The sequence below is a fragment of the Macaca mulatta genome, chromosome 5 (assembly GCF_049350105.2).
Source record: "Macaca mulatta isolate MMU2019108-1 chromosome 5, T2T-MMU8v2.0, whole genome shotgun sequence".
Lineage (NCBI taxonomy): Eukaryota > Metazoa > Chordata > Mammalia > Primates > Cercopithecidae > Macaca > Macaca mulatta.
The window spans coordinates 114514460-114530469 of record NC_133410.1 but is presented as its reverse complement, the minus strand read 5'-3'; the positions used below and the strand labels follow the sequence as shown (position 1 = coordinate 114530469).

General features: G+C 36.9%; 1 pseudogene; it reads left to right on the top strand.

The window, feature by feature from the left end:
• The first annotated feature begins 270 nt into the window (after positions 1 to 270).
• On the top strand, positions 271 to 794 carry LOC106998440 (nucleoporin Nup43 pseudogene; annotated as a pseudogene).
• Positions 795 to 16010: the final 15216 nt, after the last annotated feature.

The window sequence follows — 16010 nt, the reverse complement described above, 5'->3', positions numbered from 1 at the left end:
ACTACAGCTCATTACCACACAGGCCCAGAAAGTCCTTCGTGTAGCAGTGCACCACGTACAGCTGTTGTGTGGAACAACCCAGAAATCATTAACGTTGGAGACAATGGTTGAATAAATCTCTTCAAAGCTTATCACAAGGAAACCGTAAGAACTGTAGGCAATGCGGATAGTAGTATACTCTATGCTGTAATCTTTCTTAGAACTCTTGAGAGATTCTTACTGTAAATTCGATTGGACAGTTAAAAATATGGGATTTCACACAACAAGGAAATGAGCCTTCTCAGATATTGTCACTGACCGGTGACTGAGTGCCATTCCATTGCATTGATAGAAATCTCACCAAACAGCATGTTGTAGCTCCTGGTGGCCAGGATGGAATGTTGAGTATTTGGAATGTTAGACAAGGTACTATGCCTGTATCTTCGCTGAAGAATTACGAAGCTAAAATGTAGGAAGTTCACTTTCACCCATTAAACCCAGATCCTCCATTTATTGTTCTGAAGATGAATTCCTCTGACATTGGGATGTTTCCACAGATGTACCATCACTCTTTCACCAAGGAGGAAGAGCTAGTACTTTTTTGTCTCATAGCATTAGTAAGCAAGCTAATGTTCACCAGTCTCTCAAAGTTCTTGGCTCAGCACTGATCCTACAAAAGACCAAATTGAAATCACAAGCTTACTTCTCAACCCTGTCTGTGAACCGTTTGGATGCGTTTTTGTCATCTTTATCCTTGTCTTGTTTGTGGAACTGATGCAGAAGCAGTTTATAGTACTGGACAACTTTTTTCATAAACTACTGTAATTATAAGATTTTAGATAAATGTATAATTGGCCTTTTGAATTCCACCTTTTGTGCAAAATTTTATTATCAGAAAATGTGACATTTGCAGGGGAAACATCAGTAAGCTACCGTCAGTGTCAATGCCCAGCTTTGGCTTTTGTTAGCTGGATATTCCCACAACAGTTGCAGAATCTGATAGATGACCGATGGTAAAACATGTGAACATGCGGAAGAACATCAGAGGGATTCTGGTGCCAATGAATAATACATTGCCTTCAGACAATTATTGACAGCTCATGGAACTATTTCTTCATTTTTGATGTTGTGGGACTTAACCCAACATCAGTGGTAGTTAGGGGAACAACCAAGAGGTTTCTATAATTTTTATCAGTATGTATACTCCTTCCTAGTGGCAATTGCCAGTGTTAATGATTATTCTTTTTATTGAAAATATTTTCTATAGTCCTTCTACACTTTATTTCCTTAATAATTTTAATAAACTTTTAAAGGAAGAATTGAGTAGAGCAAAAGTGAAACATTAATAGTTGCATTCAAAATTTTTTAAAGATAAAAATGTTTTGACAAGTTATTTTGTAAGAATAGGTTTTTGAGCAGAACTGTGTCAACTGCTTAGACTCAACTTTATTTTTCTTGAGTTTCACAACGTAGTTGAAAATTGCCCAACTGGACATTGTGCAACAAAGTAGAATTTGATATTGATAAGTGGACTGACTTCCAAACTAAAATTTGATAACAAATGTGATAATTATATGAGGATGTGGTAAGAGTAAAGAATTTTGCCATCTTTATCCTTATCTGCAATGTTAGTAATGACTTAACATAGTGTTTTAAGACAATTTTATGATATTGTCTTTCCAAAGTTCATTAGATTTTAAATGTATTATAGACCTAAAACCTTAATGATAAATCACAACTGTCACATAATTGAAGTGTTCATTTACTTTATAATTACAATAGTCATAATTATGGTGAAGTTTTGCTTTTCTGTCCAAATAAATATTTTCAGTTTTTAAAATGCCACCTTACCTCAGGGATTGCTGGGGTTTTTTTTTGTGCTGGGAGTAATTTTTAAAAGACTTTTTGTTACTATGAAAGTAATTCATTGCAGGAAAAGAAAATATAGTCAAAAGAAAAATTTAAATACAATTTCAAACAGACAATATTATTTTCATACTCCTTCCTGTCAATATATATAATTTTTTATAAAAAATGAAAACATCCGTGTTATTTTTTGGGGATTCACATTTCCTAGCAGTAAATACATTTTTTAACATATAGATTATTTTTTACTATGTTTTACACATTGAAAAAGCTCTAATCTTTTTTTTTCTTACACTTTTATTTTAAGTTTTGGGGTACATTTTCAGGATGTGCAAGTTTGTGACATGAGTAAACGTGTGCCATGGTGGTTTGCTGCACAGATCAACCCATCACCCTGTAATTAAGCCCAGCATCCATTAGGTATTATTCCGGGTGCTCTCCCTCCCCCTTCACCCTCCGACGGCCCCAGTGTGTGTTGTTCCCCCAATGTGTTCATGTGTTCTCATCATTCGGCTCCCACTTATAAGTGAGAAAATACAGTGTTTGGTTTTCTGTTCTTGTGTTAGTTTGCTGAGAATAACAGTTTCCAGTTCCATTCATGTCCCTGCAAAAGACATGATCTTGTTCCTTTTCATGGGTGCATAGTATTCCATGGTGTATATGTACCATATTTTCTGTATCTAGTCTATCACTGATGGGCATTTGGGTTGATTCCATGTTTTTGCTGTAGTGAACAGTGTTGCAATGAACATATGTGCACATATATCTTTATGACAGAATTATTTATATTCCTTTGGGTGTGTACCTGGTAATGGGATTGCTGGGTCAAATGGTATTTCTGCCTCTAGGTCTTTGAGAAATTACCACACTGTCTTTCACAGTGGTTGAACTAATTTACACTCCCACCAACAGTGTAAAAGTGTTCCTATTTCTCTGCAACCTCACCAGAATCTGTTGTTTCTCGACTTTTGAATAATCACCATTCTGACCTGCCTGAGACAGTATCTCATTGTAGTTTTGATTTGCATTTCTCTAATGATCAGTGATATTGAGCTTTTTTTTCACGTGTTGGTGGCCCACATGAATGTCTTCTTTAGAGAAGTGTCTGTTCATGTCCTTTGCCCACTTTTTAATGTGGTTGTTTTTTTCTTATACATTTGGTAAACACATTTTTTTTTACTATCATTTTGAACTGCTACTTAATATTCTAAGGTATACGTATGTGTATCATAATTTATTTCAGTTGGTTGCCTATTATTACTTCATGTTTCTAGCTTCTCACCATTATGATCAATGCTATAATGTCAATTTAATCTGTATTTCTTTTAAAACTGGCTTATCTGGGAGGCTGAGGCAGGAGAATCGCTTGAACCTGGGATGCAGAGGTTGCAGTGAGCTGAGATTGCGCCACTGCACTCCAGCCTGGGTGACAGAGCAAGACTCTGCCTCAAAAAGAAATAAACAAATAAACACACACATAAAACTTGCTTATCTTTAGCTGTTTTCATTTTTTGAGGTAGTTTGGCATTTTCTTATTAATTTACAATATCTTTTTATATATGAAGATTTTTTTCCTTTGGTTACATGACAAGTGTTTTTCAGTTTATTTTTGGATTTACTTATGGTGCTTTTCATAGAAGTTTGCATTTTGTGGTAAAAACAATAAATTTCTTTCATTGCAATTCCTGTCCCTGGCATCATGCTGTCCCTATCCTAGGTTTATATAAAAGTTAAACAGCAATTCCTTCTATTTTGTGGGGTTTTTTTTATATATAACGATTACTTTGGAATTTAAGTATTTAGTACATCTGAAGTTTTTTTTCTTTAAAAAGAAAGAAAAGTTGGAAGCCAGCAGAGGTTGGTTCCTGAGGTTAAAGGAAAGAAGCCATCTTCATAACATAAAAGTATAAGTTGAAGCAGCAAGTGCTAATGTAGAAGTTGCAACAAGTTATCCAGAATATCTAGCTAAGATAATTGATGAAGTTGACTCCACTAAACAACAGATTTTCAACGTATATAAAACAGCCTTACATTGGAAGAAGATACCATCTAGAACTTTCAGAGCCAGGAAGGAGAAGTCAATGCATGGCTTCAAAGCTTCAAAGGACAGGCTGTCTCTTTAGTTAGGGGCTCATGTAACTGGTGACTTCAAGTTGAAGTCAATGCTCATTTACCATTCTGAAAATCCTAGGGCCTTTTAGAATTATGCTATATCTACTCTGCCTATGCTCTATAAATGGAACAATAAAGCTTGGATGACAGCCTGTCTGTTTACTGCATGTTTTACTGAAATTTTTTTTTTCTTTTAGATGGAGTTTCACTTTTGTTGCCCAGGCTGGAATTCAATGGTATGATCTTGGCTCACTGCAACCTCCACCTCCTAGGTTCAAGTGATTTTCCTGCCTCAGCTTCTCAAGTGCCTAGGATTACAGGATGTGCCACCATAACCAGCTAATTTTTGTATTTTTAATAGAGACAGGGTTTCACCATGTTGATGAGGCTGGTCTTGAACTCCTGACCTCAGGTGATCCTCCCACCTTGGCTTCCCAAAGTGTTGGAATTACAGGCACTTTGGGCATGAGCCAACATGCCTGGCAGTTTACTAAATATTGTTGGCCCACTGTTGAAACCCACTACTCAAAAAAGAAGTTTATTTCAAAATATTGTGGCTCATTGACAATGCACCTGGTCACCCAAGATCTCTGAGAGAGATGTGCAAGGAGAATAATATTTTCATGCCTGTTAACACAACATTCATTCTGCAACCCCTGGATCAAGGAGTAATTTTGACTTTCAAGTCTTATTTAAGAAATACATTTTGTTAGCCTATAGCTACCATAGATAGTGATTCCTCTGATGAATCTGGACAATGTAAATTGAAAATCTTCTGGAAAGAGCTCACCATTCTAGATGCCATTAAGAATATTTGTTGTTTACAGGAGGAGGTCAAAATAGCAACATTAACAGGAGTTTGGAAGAAGTTGATGCCAACTCTCAAGGATGACTTTTAGGAGTTGAAGACTTCAGTGGAGAATATAATTGCAGATGTGGTGGAAGCAGCAAGAGAAGTAGAATTAGTGGATTCTAAAGATTCCACTTCAGTGGATGAATTGCTGCAATCTCATGGTAAAACTTGAATGAAAGAAGGGCTGTTGTTTATAGATGAACAAAGAAAGTGGTTGCTTGACATGGAATACACTTCTGGTGGAGATGCTGTAAACTGTTGAAATGATAACAATGGACTTAGAATTTTTCATAAATTTAGTTGATGAAGCAGCAGCAGGACTTGAGCGAGTTGACTCCAATTTTGAAAGAGCTTCTATTGCAGGGAAATGTATCAAACAGCATAACATGCAACAGAGCAATCTTTTGTGAAAGGAGGAGTCAATTAATGCAGCCAACTTCATTGTTGTCATATTTTAAGAAATTGCCACCACCTCCCCAAACTTTAGCAACCACCACCCTGATCAGTCAGCAGTGATCAACATGGAGGCAAGACCCTTCCCCAGCAAAAAAGATTATGACTTCCTGAGGGCTCAGATGATTGTTAGCACTTTTAAGCAATATTTTAAAATTAAAGTATGTACATGTTTAATATATAATGTTACTGCTCATTAATAGACCAAAGTAGAATGTAAACATAGCTTTTATATATACTGGGGAATCTGTCTGCCATAATATTCATGTGATTTGCTTTATTTGTGATATTTGCTCTGTTGCTGTAGTCTGGAATCAAACTTGTAATATCTTCTAGCATACATATGTATACATACACACATATGTTGAGAGAGAGGTTGAAACACAGAGGGAGAGATTTTTTTTTTTTTTTTTTTTTTTTTTTTTTTTTTTTAGACAGAGTCTTTCTCTGTCACCAGGCTGGAGTGCAGTGGTGATCTTGGCTCACTGCAACCTCCACCTCCCGTGTTCAAGCGATTCTCCTGCCTCAGCCTCCTGAGTAGCTGGGACTACAGGCACGTGCCACCACACCCAGTTAATTTTTTATTTTTATTTTTAGTAGAAACGGGGTTTCACCCTGTTGGCCAGGATGGTCTTGATCTCTCAACCTTGTGATCCGCCTGCCTCTGCCTGCCAAAGTGTTAGGATGACAGGCGTGAGCCACTGCTCCCGGCCGAGGGAGACATTGTTTTATGAAATGATTCATATGATTGTGTGCGCTGGTAAGTCTGTAATCTGTAGGGCAGGCTGACAGGTTGAAAATTCTGTCAGGAGTTGATATTGCAGTCTTGAATAGGAATGTAGTCTAGAAACAAAATTTCTTCATTTTCCCAGAACCCTTTTCTCTTAAGGACTTCTGTTGATTGGAGAAAGCCCACCTGCTTTATGAAGGGTAAATTTGCTTTCCTCAAAGTCTACTGATTTAAATATCAATCATATCTAAAAAATATCTTTACAGCAGCATCCAGATTGATGTTTGACCAAACAACAGAGTATCATGATCTAGAAAAATGTCCTATAAAATTAACCATCAGAGCTTTCTTTTTATTTGTGTGATAGTAGCACTCAAAGAGCAAACGTTTGCTAGTTTGATAAAGTCCAATTTATTATTATTTTTTGTCATTTGTGGTTTGGGTCAAATAAATCATTGCCCAATTCAAGGTCATGAGGATCCTCTCAAATAAATTTTCTTCTAAGAGTTTTATAATTTTAACTATCATATTTAGGTCTATAATTCATTTTGACTTAATTTTTATATATGGTAAAAATTCTGAGTCCAAATTCAATTTTTGGATTCCTTTTGGTTATTCAGTTATCCCAGCACCATTTGTTGAAAAGATTTTTCTTTCCCCGTTACTGTTTCTTGACACTTTTGATGAAAATCAATTGAGTTTATATGTAAGAGTTTATTTCGGGAATGTCTATTTCATTTTATTTATTTATATTTCTAGTCTTACTCCAGGAACACACTGTCTTGATTACTTTAGCTTTACGATTATATTTGAAATTGGGAAGTATGAGTTCTCCAATTTTGTTCTTTTGTTTTCAGATTATATTGTCTATTCTGGATCTCTTCCATTTTCATATACATTTTTGAATCATATCTAATTTTTGCAGAGGAGTTGTCTGGGATTTTAATAGATATTATGCTGAGTATACAGATACACTTGGGTAATACCTCCTTTTTAACAATATTAAGTCTTCTCATCTATGAACGTGAGATGTCTTGATATTTATTTATTCTTCTTCAATTTATTTCAACAGTATTTTCTAGTTTTCAGTATACATTTCTTGCACACTTCTGTTAGATTTAGTTCCCAGTATTTTATTCTTTTTAATGCTATTATAAGTGTAATTGTTTTCTTAATTTTATTTTCATATTTATTGCAAGTGTACACAATTACAATTGATTTTGCACACTGATCTTATATCATGTAATCTTCAACTTTATTTCTGCTAGTTTTAAAATTCCTTATGATTTTCTATATACAGAATCATATTACCCCAAAGTAGAGGTAGTTTTACTTCTTTTTTTCCAATTTGTATACATTTTATTTTTTCTGGTCTAATTGCCTCGGCTGGAACCTCCAATACAATGTTGAGTAGAAGAGGCAAAAACTGGCATCCTTGTCTTGTTCCTGATCTTGAGGAGAAAAAGTTTAGTGTCTTACCATGAAATATAATGTTAGATGAAGTTTTTCATAGATGCTCTTTATCAGATTGAGGAAGTTCCCTTCTATTCCTAGTTTATTGAATATTTCTTTTTCATCATGAAAGAGTATTAGAGTTTTGTCAAATGCATTTTCTGCATCTATTGAGATGATCATATGATTTCGTCTTTTGTTCTATTAATATTGGATATTACATTAATTGATTTTTTGGGTATCAAAACAACCTTGCATTCCTGGAATAAATCTTATTTGTTCCTGGTCTGTAGCTTCTTTTAATGTTTCTATTATTGGTTTGCTAGTATTTTATAGAGAATTTTTATGTCTTTATTTATAGGTTTATTGTCTTTGTCTAGTTTTGGTATTAAGGTAAAATTGGCCTCATAGAATGAGATGGAAAATGCTCCTTTCTTTTACATTACTAGAAGATTTGTAAAGGATTTGTGTTAATTTTTCCTTAAATATTTGGTAGAATTCACCAGTGAGGCCATCTGAATCTAGGCTTTTCTTTTTTTTGAGACAGAGTATCCACTCTGTCGCCCAGACTGGAGTGCAGTGCCCTGATCACCAGCCTTGACCTTTCTTGGCTCAGGTAATCCTCCCACCTCAGCCTCTCAAGCAGCTGGGACTACAAGCACATGCCACCACACCCAGCTGATTTTTTTTTTTTTTTGTAGAGATGAGGTTTTGCAACATTGCCCAGGCTTGCATCTGGGCTGTTCATGGAGGGAAATTTCCAAATTTCTAATTAACTTTTTTGTACTTATTATAAGTCTGTTCAGTCTATTTCTTGATACAATTTCAGTCATTTGTATCTTTTTTTGTTGTTGTTGTTGTTTTTTGAGACAGGGTCTCATTCTATCCCCTAGGCTGGAGTATGTGGTGTGATCTTGGCTTACTGAAGCCTTGACCTCCCAGGCTCAAGTGATCCTCCCACCTCAGCCTCCTGAGTAATTGGGACGACAGGCATGCAACCACCATGGCTGGCTAATTTTTGTATTTTGTATAGAGACAGACAGCCATGTTGCCTAGGCTGGACTTGAATTCCTGAGCTCAAGTGATCCATCTACCTTTGCCTCCCAAAGTACTGAGATTAGAGGCATGAGCCACCAGGCATATACCTGGCCTTGTGTCCTTCTAAGAAGTTGTAGATTTTTTTAAAGTTATCTAATTTGTTGGTATACATTTGTTCATTGTATTTCCTTAGATTACTTTTAATTTCTCTATGGTCCATAGTTGTTTCCTCTTTCATTCCCTATTTTAGTAATTCTCTTTTTTCTTTTTTTAGCTAAAGATTTTTCAATTTTATTGATCTTTTCAAAGAACCAAGCTATGGTTTTGTTGATTGTGTTGTTTTTCTATGCTCTATTTTATTTATTTATGTTCTAATTATCATTATTTCCTTCTCTTTTCTGGTTTTGGGTTTAATTTGCTCTTTTTTAAATTTAAGTTTCATATGGAAGAGTTTCAGATTATTGATTTGAGATCTTTCTTCTTTTTTAGGTATAGGTGTTTACAACTATAAATTCCTCTCTAAGCACTGTGTGAGTTGCATCTCATAAAGATGAGATTTCCAAGCAAGTTATCACTGAGGGCAACTAGAGCTTAATCCTTCTCAGGAACTCTTGTAGACTTTGTGAAATGCAGTACTCACAACTTATCCCACCTAAGGGCTGAGGGAATATCCACCAACTGTTATTAGTCACTAATTGAGGATTAATCCTGGGTGGAATTAATTATTGGGTATTTCTGGTCTTCTCCATAGTCTGGTGGTCAGAAAGGGAGCCTTCAAGCAAAAAATTGCAGTGCTGGCAATTAGAAGTTAGACCTATAAGCAAAGAAATGGAAATTGATAAGATGTTCTGTGCAAAACACTGAGAGCATCTGTTGCACGACTAAATGTGTCTTTTTCTTAGTTGCAAGGTTGCAAGGTGCGATAACTTGTCTTTTTTTTTTTTTTTTTTGAGTACATGAGAACATGTTCAAATATGTGCCAGGTCATTGGCTTCCTAAAAATCTTCAAAGTGTGGCAGCCCCTCAATCTTTGTAGCTGTTATCTCTGACTCATTGGAATATATGATTTGACAATGGTAACAGAGCTACTCACCATTTCCTGTTCATCATAATTTCATCAATATAGTAGACCAGCATAATTTTCTCTAGAATGTCAAGACGATCTCGTTTCCTTTTTACTACATTTTGACAGAGAACAGGATAAATAACATAGCTCAGGGACAAGGCAGTGAATGTGCATTGCTGTCCTTTCCACATAAATGTGATTTTCTTTTATCTTCATTATTCATGAGGATTGAAAAGAACACATTAACCAGATTAATAGCTACATACCAACTGCCACTGCCTGATCAACAAGTGATGTTGATCAGTTCTAGTCAACATATGACATCTGATACAGACATGCAACTGTGGCTCTCATTTAGTAATTTCATGGTAATCAGCTATTATATATATTGATGTCAACCAGAAAATGATATGGTGATGACCACAATACCTGTGCCTTCACATCTTGATTGTAGCATTAAGCTTGGATTTTCATGGAACATGGTATTCTGATTTACTATCTTAAGTGGTTAAGGGTAACTTCAAAGCCTTATCCTTGGCCTTTCATATAATAATTGTTCTTATTGCACAGCTCAAGGAACCATGTGAGTGAGTGTTTGTTAGCTGCTAATCATATTCATCCCAACTGTACACTCAGGCACAGGGGAAATAACAGAATGGGTATACAAACTCATCGTGAGATAGTCTTTGGAGAGGATTCATCTGCCCTTCAAAAGCCCCACTCTAATTGAGGTAGTGGAGTATGATGACATAGCATGTCTCCTTGTATTTTTGTCAGCTTAGAAACATATCTAATAGTCCTTGAAAGGTCAGAGTCCTCCTCTTTCCCCAGTGCATAACTTAGTCTGGTAAGTGGTCACAGTTTCTTCAGATAATAAATTTGGAGCATGTTGATTGTATATATTTGCTGTAGCAGTATATACAATATACCTTCCTTAAGGGGACCTTTAGGGATCTTTCCTTGCAGTGAACATTATCCTCTTTAATGACTCTTTTTTTGAGAATTGGATCAGATCTTAAAGCTTGAAGCTTGATGAATAATTGTGATTTTCCACTGTAGCAGCTGAAATCAGCCTTCTGTTCACCAGCAATTGATTTTTGTCTGTAGTCAGCTGCCCATCTACCTCACTCTTGATTGACTCCTGATTGTTATTCTAGATTTGCTGCCGATTATGGTTATTATTTCCACCTTGCCTGTAACTGTTAAGTGTTGCAACCCGTGTCTGATGTTTTGGAATTCTACATTGCCATTGATAGAGAGGAAATGAGTTCCACCATGATATAATTTCCTTCTATCTACTCTGTCCTACAGAGAAGAGCTGCCATTGAAATTTTCAAAGATAAAACTGGCTACTCTCCCACACAAGTTTATACTTTATTTTGTTAGTAAAGGCGTATCTTCTGGGCTCTTCTGAAGAACACAGAGCCAGTTTTTCTCCCACTTCTAAATCTTTCTCCAGCTCTCTGCCAACACAGTTCCAGCATCTCCACCATTATTACTATGGGCCATAAATGTGACTAAGTTTCAAAGAGGGATCCCAGTTCTGTATTAGGGCTGGGTCCAGGTGTTCTTGCCAAGGCATTAAATCCTGAGTCATGAAAGAGTACTCCAATGTCAACAACCTCTCCTTTATTCAGATTTATATACTGTCTGCCCAACTTAACCCTCAAAATCCACTCCCACACATATTTTACCAATTTCTGCCAGAACATATAAGCCAGTAATACAAAATGTGAATCAGCTATTTCTTTCTGGAAGAGGGCTTGTATTTCCCCACTTAGTGTACCCTGAAATGTGACTTTAATTATTGGTTTGGAAACTATAAGGAAAGGCAATGGTGGGTCTTGAGGAAGAAACATCATCTTGCTAGGCATCTGCTTCAGGTGAGATCTGGATAATATCTTCAGGTAAGAAGGACTCCTCTCTGGCAGGGGCAGTGGCTGCTTATACCAGTCTGGAGGATCCAGGAGAACTTAGGGTTCAATCTTTTTAAATGAATCTATAAATATCCCCATATCAAGTTTTAGGATTCTACTACTCTCCTATTATGGCTGTGTCTTCAGCTTTGAAGATTTTTCAAGGCTGCACATTCAGTCTCTTTAGAAGGTTTCAATATTTGACCTGACTTTCAGCATAGAACTACCCTTTGATTATAGGAGTTGAAGGTCTCTTTTTACCCATCCATGGAGGCCTTCTGATCTTCACAGGGTGCACCTCACAGGAGATAGCTGAACCCAGCATATTATTTTTATTTCATACTCATATTTTTTCAAGACCTTTAAGGCATTTAATGAAAGCCAGTGAATTCCATAATCCTTATAATTACTATTGCCCAATATCAATGAAAGCAATACCTTTCTTTTCCTCTGTATTTTATCGCATCCACTACAGATGAGAGTTGTGTGTTGTTGTTGTTTTTTTTTGAGATGGGGTCTCGCTCTGTTGCCCAGGCTGGAATGCAGTGGCATGATCTCAGCTAACTGCAGCCTCCACCTCCCAGATTCAAGCAGTTCTCCCACCTCAGCCTCCTGAGTAGCTGGGATTAGAGGGGTGTGCCATCATGCCCCGCTAATGTTTGCGTTTTTAGTAGAGACAGGGTTTCACCATATTGGACAGGCTGGGCTTAATAATTGAATGGTACTGCATGTTAGGTCTTATCACCATCCTGTTTACCACCAGTCATTCAATTATTGGTGTCATCTGAATGCAAACAATCTCGTGATAGGATCTCATTCTTCTGCTTTGCAGGATCATTGCTGGTACCAATTATCTTTTGGTTTCCCTTAAAGCAATGCCTAAAGTAAGAACTTGGGTACCATTAAAAAATGGGCCCAAAACCCCAACAGAAACTTCACCAAATAAGATATATAGATGCCAAATAAACAATAAAAAGATACTCCGCCTCATCCAGGAAACACAAATTAAAGTGACAATGAGATGGCACTACACATCAATGAGAATAACCAAAAATCAAAAACACTGACAACATCACATGCTTGTGAGAATGTGGAGCACCAGGAATGCTCATTTATTGCTGGTGGGAGTGCAAAATGATACAGCCACTTTGGAAGACAGTTTGGCAGTTTCTTATAAAAGTAAATAGGCCAGGCACTGTGGCTCATGCATGTAATCCCAGCACTTTGGGAGGCCAAGGGGGGAGGATTACTTGAACCCAGGAGTTTGAGACCAGACTGGGCAACATGGTGAGACCCTGTCTCAATTTTATTTTTAAAAAAACTAAATATACTCTTAGCATACGTATGATCCAGCAATTATCCTTTTGCATTTGCATTAGTTCATTTTCACATTGCTATAAAGAAACTACCTGAGTCGGGGTAATTTATAAACAAAAAAGGTTTAATTGATTCATAGTTCAGCATGGCTGGGGAGGCCTCAGGAGACCTACAATCATGGCAGAAGGCAAAAGGGAAGCAAGGCACTTCTTACATGGCAGCAGGAGAGAGAGAGAGAAAGAGAGTGGAAGTGTCAGACTTAAAACCATCAGCTGTTGTGAGAACTTCCTCACTATCACGAGAACAGCATGGGGGAAACACATGAGGGGCATGCAGATTTTTGTGGCCTGATTATTCATAATTACTCAAACTTGGAAGCAAGTAAGATGTCCTTCAGTAGGTGAGTGGATAAACTGTGGTACATGTAGACATTGACGTACTATTCAACACCAAAGAGAAATGAGCTATCAAGCTATGAAAAGACATGAGGGAAACTTAAGACGCATATTATGAGGTGAAAGAAGTCAATTTTAAAAGGCTGTATACTACAGGACTTCAACTATATGACGTTCTGAAAAAGTCAAAATTATGAAGACAGTAAAAAGATGACTGGTTGCCAAGGGTTACGGGGAGGAAGAGATGAATAGGTGGAGGAGCACAGAAGATTTTCAGGGCAGTAAAAAACTCTGTATGACACTATAATGGTAGACACATGTTATTATAAATTTGTCTAAACCTATAATAATATACTTCACCAGGAGTGAATCCTAGTGTAAACGATAGATAGGCCTTGGGTGACAATGATGTTTTAATGTAGGTTCACGGATTGTAACAAATGTTCAACTGTGGGGCAGGATGTTGATAATGGGGGAGACTGCATATGTGAGGACAAGCAGTATATGGGAGTTTTCTGTATCTTCTGTTTCATTTTGATGTGAAACTAAAAGTGGTCTAAAAAATAAAATATATTAAAACAAGGAATTTGGCCATAGGTAGTTTGTTTGGCAAGTGATCTCACAAAACCTGAGTGGTCACAGAGGGAAAGTGAGATAGGGAAAAAGGAAGAGCCAGTGTAAGGATACTTTATTGAGGTCAGTGCTCTAGGCAACATGGGACTTTTGAGAAAAACAAAGAAAGCCTGCAAGAATTACCCATCTGAAAGGTGGGAGTCTGAAACATTTGTCTTCTGACTTCCCTCTTGTGAGCTGCTCTTGTTTAAGTGGGCAAAAATGCTTCTATGACATTATAAAAGGCCTTGAGTTGCAACAGGAAAAGACAAGAGAAGCAGACACTTGAGGTGAGATTTTGGCAGCAGGAGGTGGTTTGGAATTGTTCACAATAGCACTGCTAGAATCAAAGCGTGCAGATCAAGATGTAAGGATTTAGGAAGGAAGTCTAGGCTAGACATATAAATGGGAAAATTATATAGAGGTGATATTGAAAAGATGAGAATGAATGAGATTGTAAAATATAACTTCTATTTTAAGAGGACAATAAAAGAGAATTCAGTGAAGAAGACTAAGGATTGATGATCTGCAATGTAGAAAAGGAATCAGGAGAGCATGATGCCACAGAAAACAAAAGAAGACAAAATTCTCAAAGGAGAGAGTGGTTTACATCTTCAAATAGAACAGAGAAATCCAGTAAAATAGGTAGTAGAAACATTCACTGTATTGATCATAATGTATTACTTATACAAAAAGTAAATCATTGTTGATATCTGTCTTCGTAAATTTCAGTAAGGTAGTAAGAATAGAAGCTAGACTATAGTGGCTTAATAAATCAGATGAGAGGGAGTAGAAACACTGAAGATGGCAACACTTTCAAGGTGATTCCAGAAGCAAAGTAGAGATACAATATTCAGGATTAACAGGAAAAGGGAAGATTCCTTCTTGGGTGGGTGTTTAGGTTCCAAAGCTGTGAATTATTCACCTCAAAGGTTTTCTTCAACTAGTTCAGTTGACTAATTCTTCATTGAGGAGTTAGATCTTTAGCCAGTTAATAGGACTCTCAGCTACTTTAGGAAATGCCTTCCTTTTATTTATCCCACCCCTTCCTCTTACAAAAGGACAGGCTTGAGTTACAACTTGGTTGTGTTCTACTCTAACCACCAGAATTTGAGTAAGGGCCGGGGTTGTCTACAGCTCGAAAACAGGAGGAAAAAGTGATTAAAATAAACACAAAGCTTGTTTACATTTTCACAGGAAACTTCCCACGACATATTAAAATGGAAACAAAGAGATCGAATTCAAGAAAGGGATGCAAATGTTGAAATTTTTTTAATCCATGGAGGCCAATTTTCTTTACAGTAAAAAGCCCTGCAAAAGAAAATTAGCCAAATGCACTACTGTTTTGCTGGCTGCCAGCTTTTCAGCATCCGGACACATTGTCGCACTAATTTTCTTCTTCATTATAGGCAGGCAGGAGCTTGAAACTCCCTGCTGAAGCAGAAGGAATCCGTGCAGATGCATATCGTAGGCAATTGCAATGTGACTCACACGCAGAGGCTGGGAATCTTGGGAGTTGAACTGAGGACAAAGTGGGAGGGATTTGCGCTTCCTAGGCTGGTCTTGGAGAGGCATTCTCAGGCAAACTCACTCTACAATCCCGTTTTTAATGTAAGCTTACTAAGCTACACAGCGCATCAGGGAGAAAGATGTTGAGGACTATAAAGAAAGCTAGTGCTTGTTGCTTGCTTTTTTAACCTCAACTTTGTGCTTCACTGTGCTCTGTTTATTCTGAAGCTTCCCCAGCTTTATATATGAGTTTATAAGAAAACTTTCTAGCTACGATTGGTGATGATGATAATAATATTACTTAAAATTTGTAAAGCAATTATTACTGGAGAGTAAAAAGAACTATGTGGATCTTCACCCTTGGAAGATTTGTTAGGAGATATTAAGATTAAGATTGACATCCAATTATAACAAGGGATGGGTAGACAGCTTTTCCTCTACCTCCTGCTTTTTTTCCTCCCCTCTTCACATTTCTCTCCTTCTTTTCTTTCTTTTTCATCATTCCTCTTTCTTCATAGGGCTGCTATTTCTGCTCTGATAACCTGTGTTTCTCATAGTGGCTACCATATTGAAGGACAAGAACAAAATGATGGAAGGTGTTAAAGTATCTGCTTCATTAAAGGCAACAAAACTAACACAAATTCAAGAGCACATATCTCCAGATATGGAGAAAGAAACTTCTACTGGCCTGAATTGAAGACCAGACACAGAA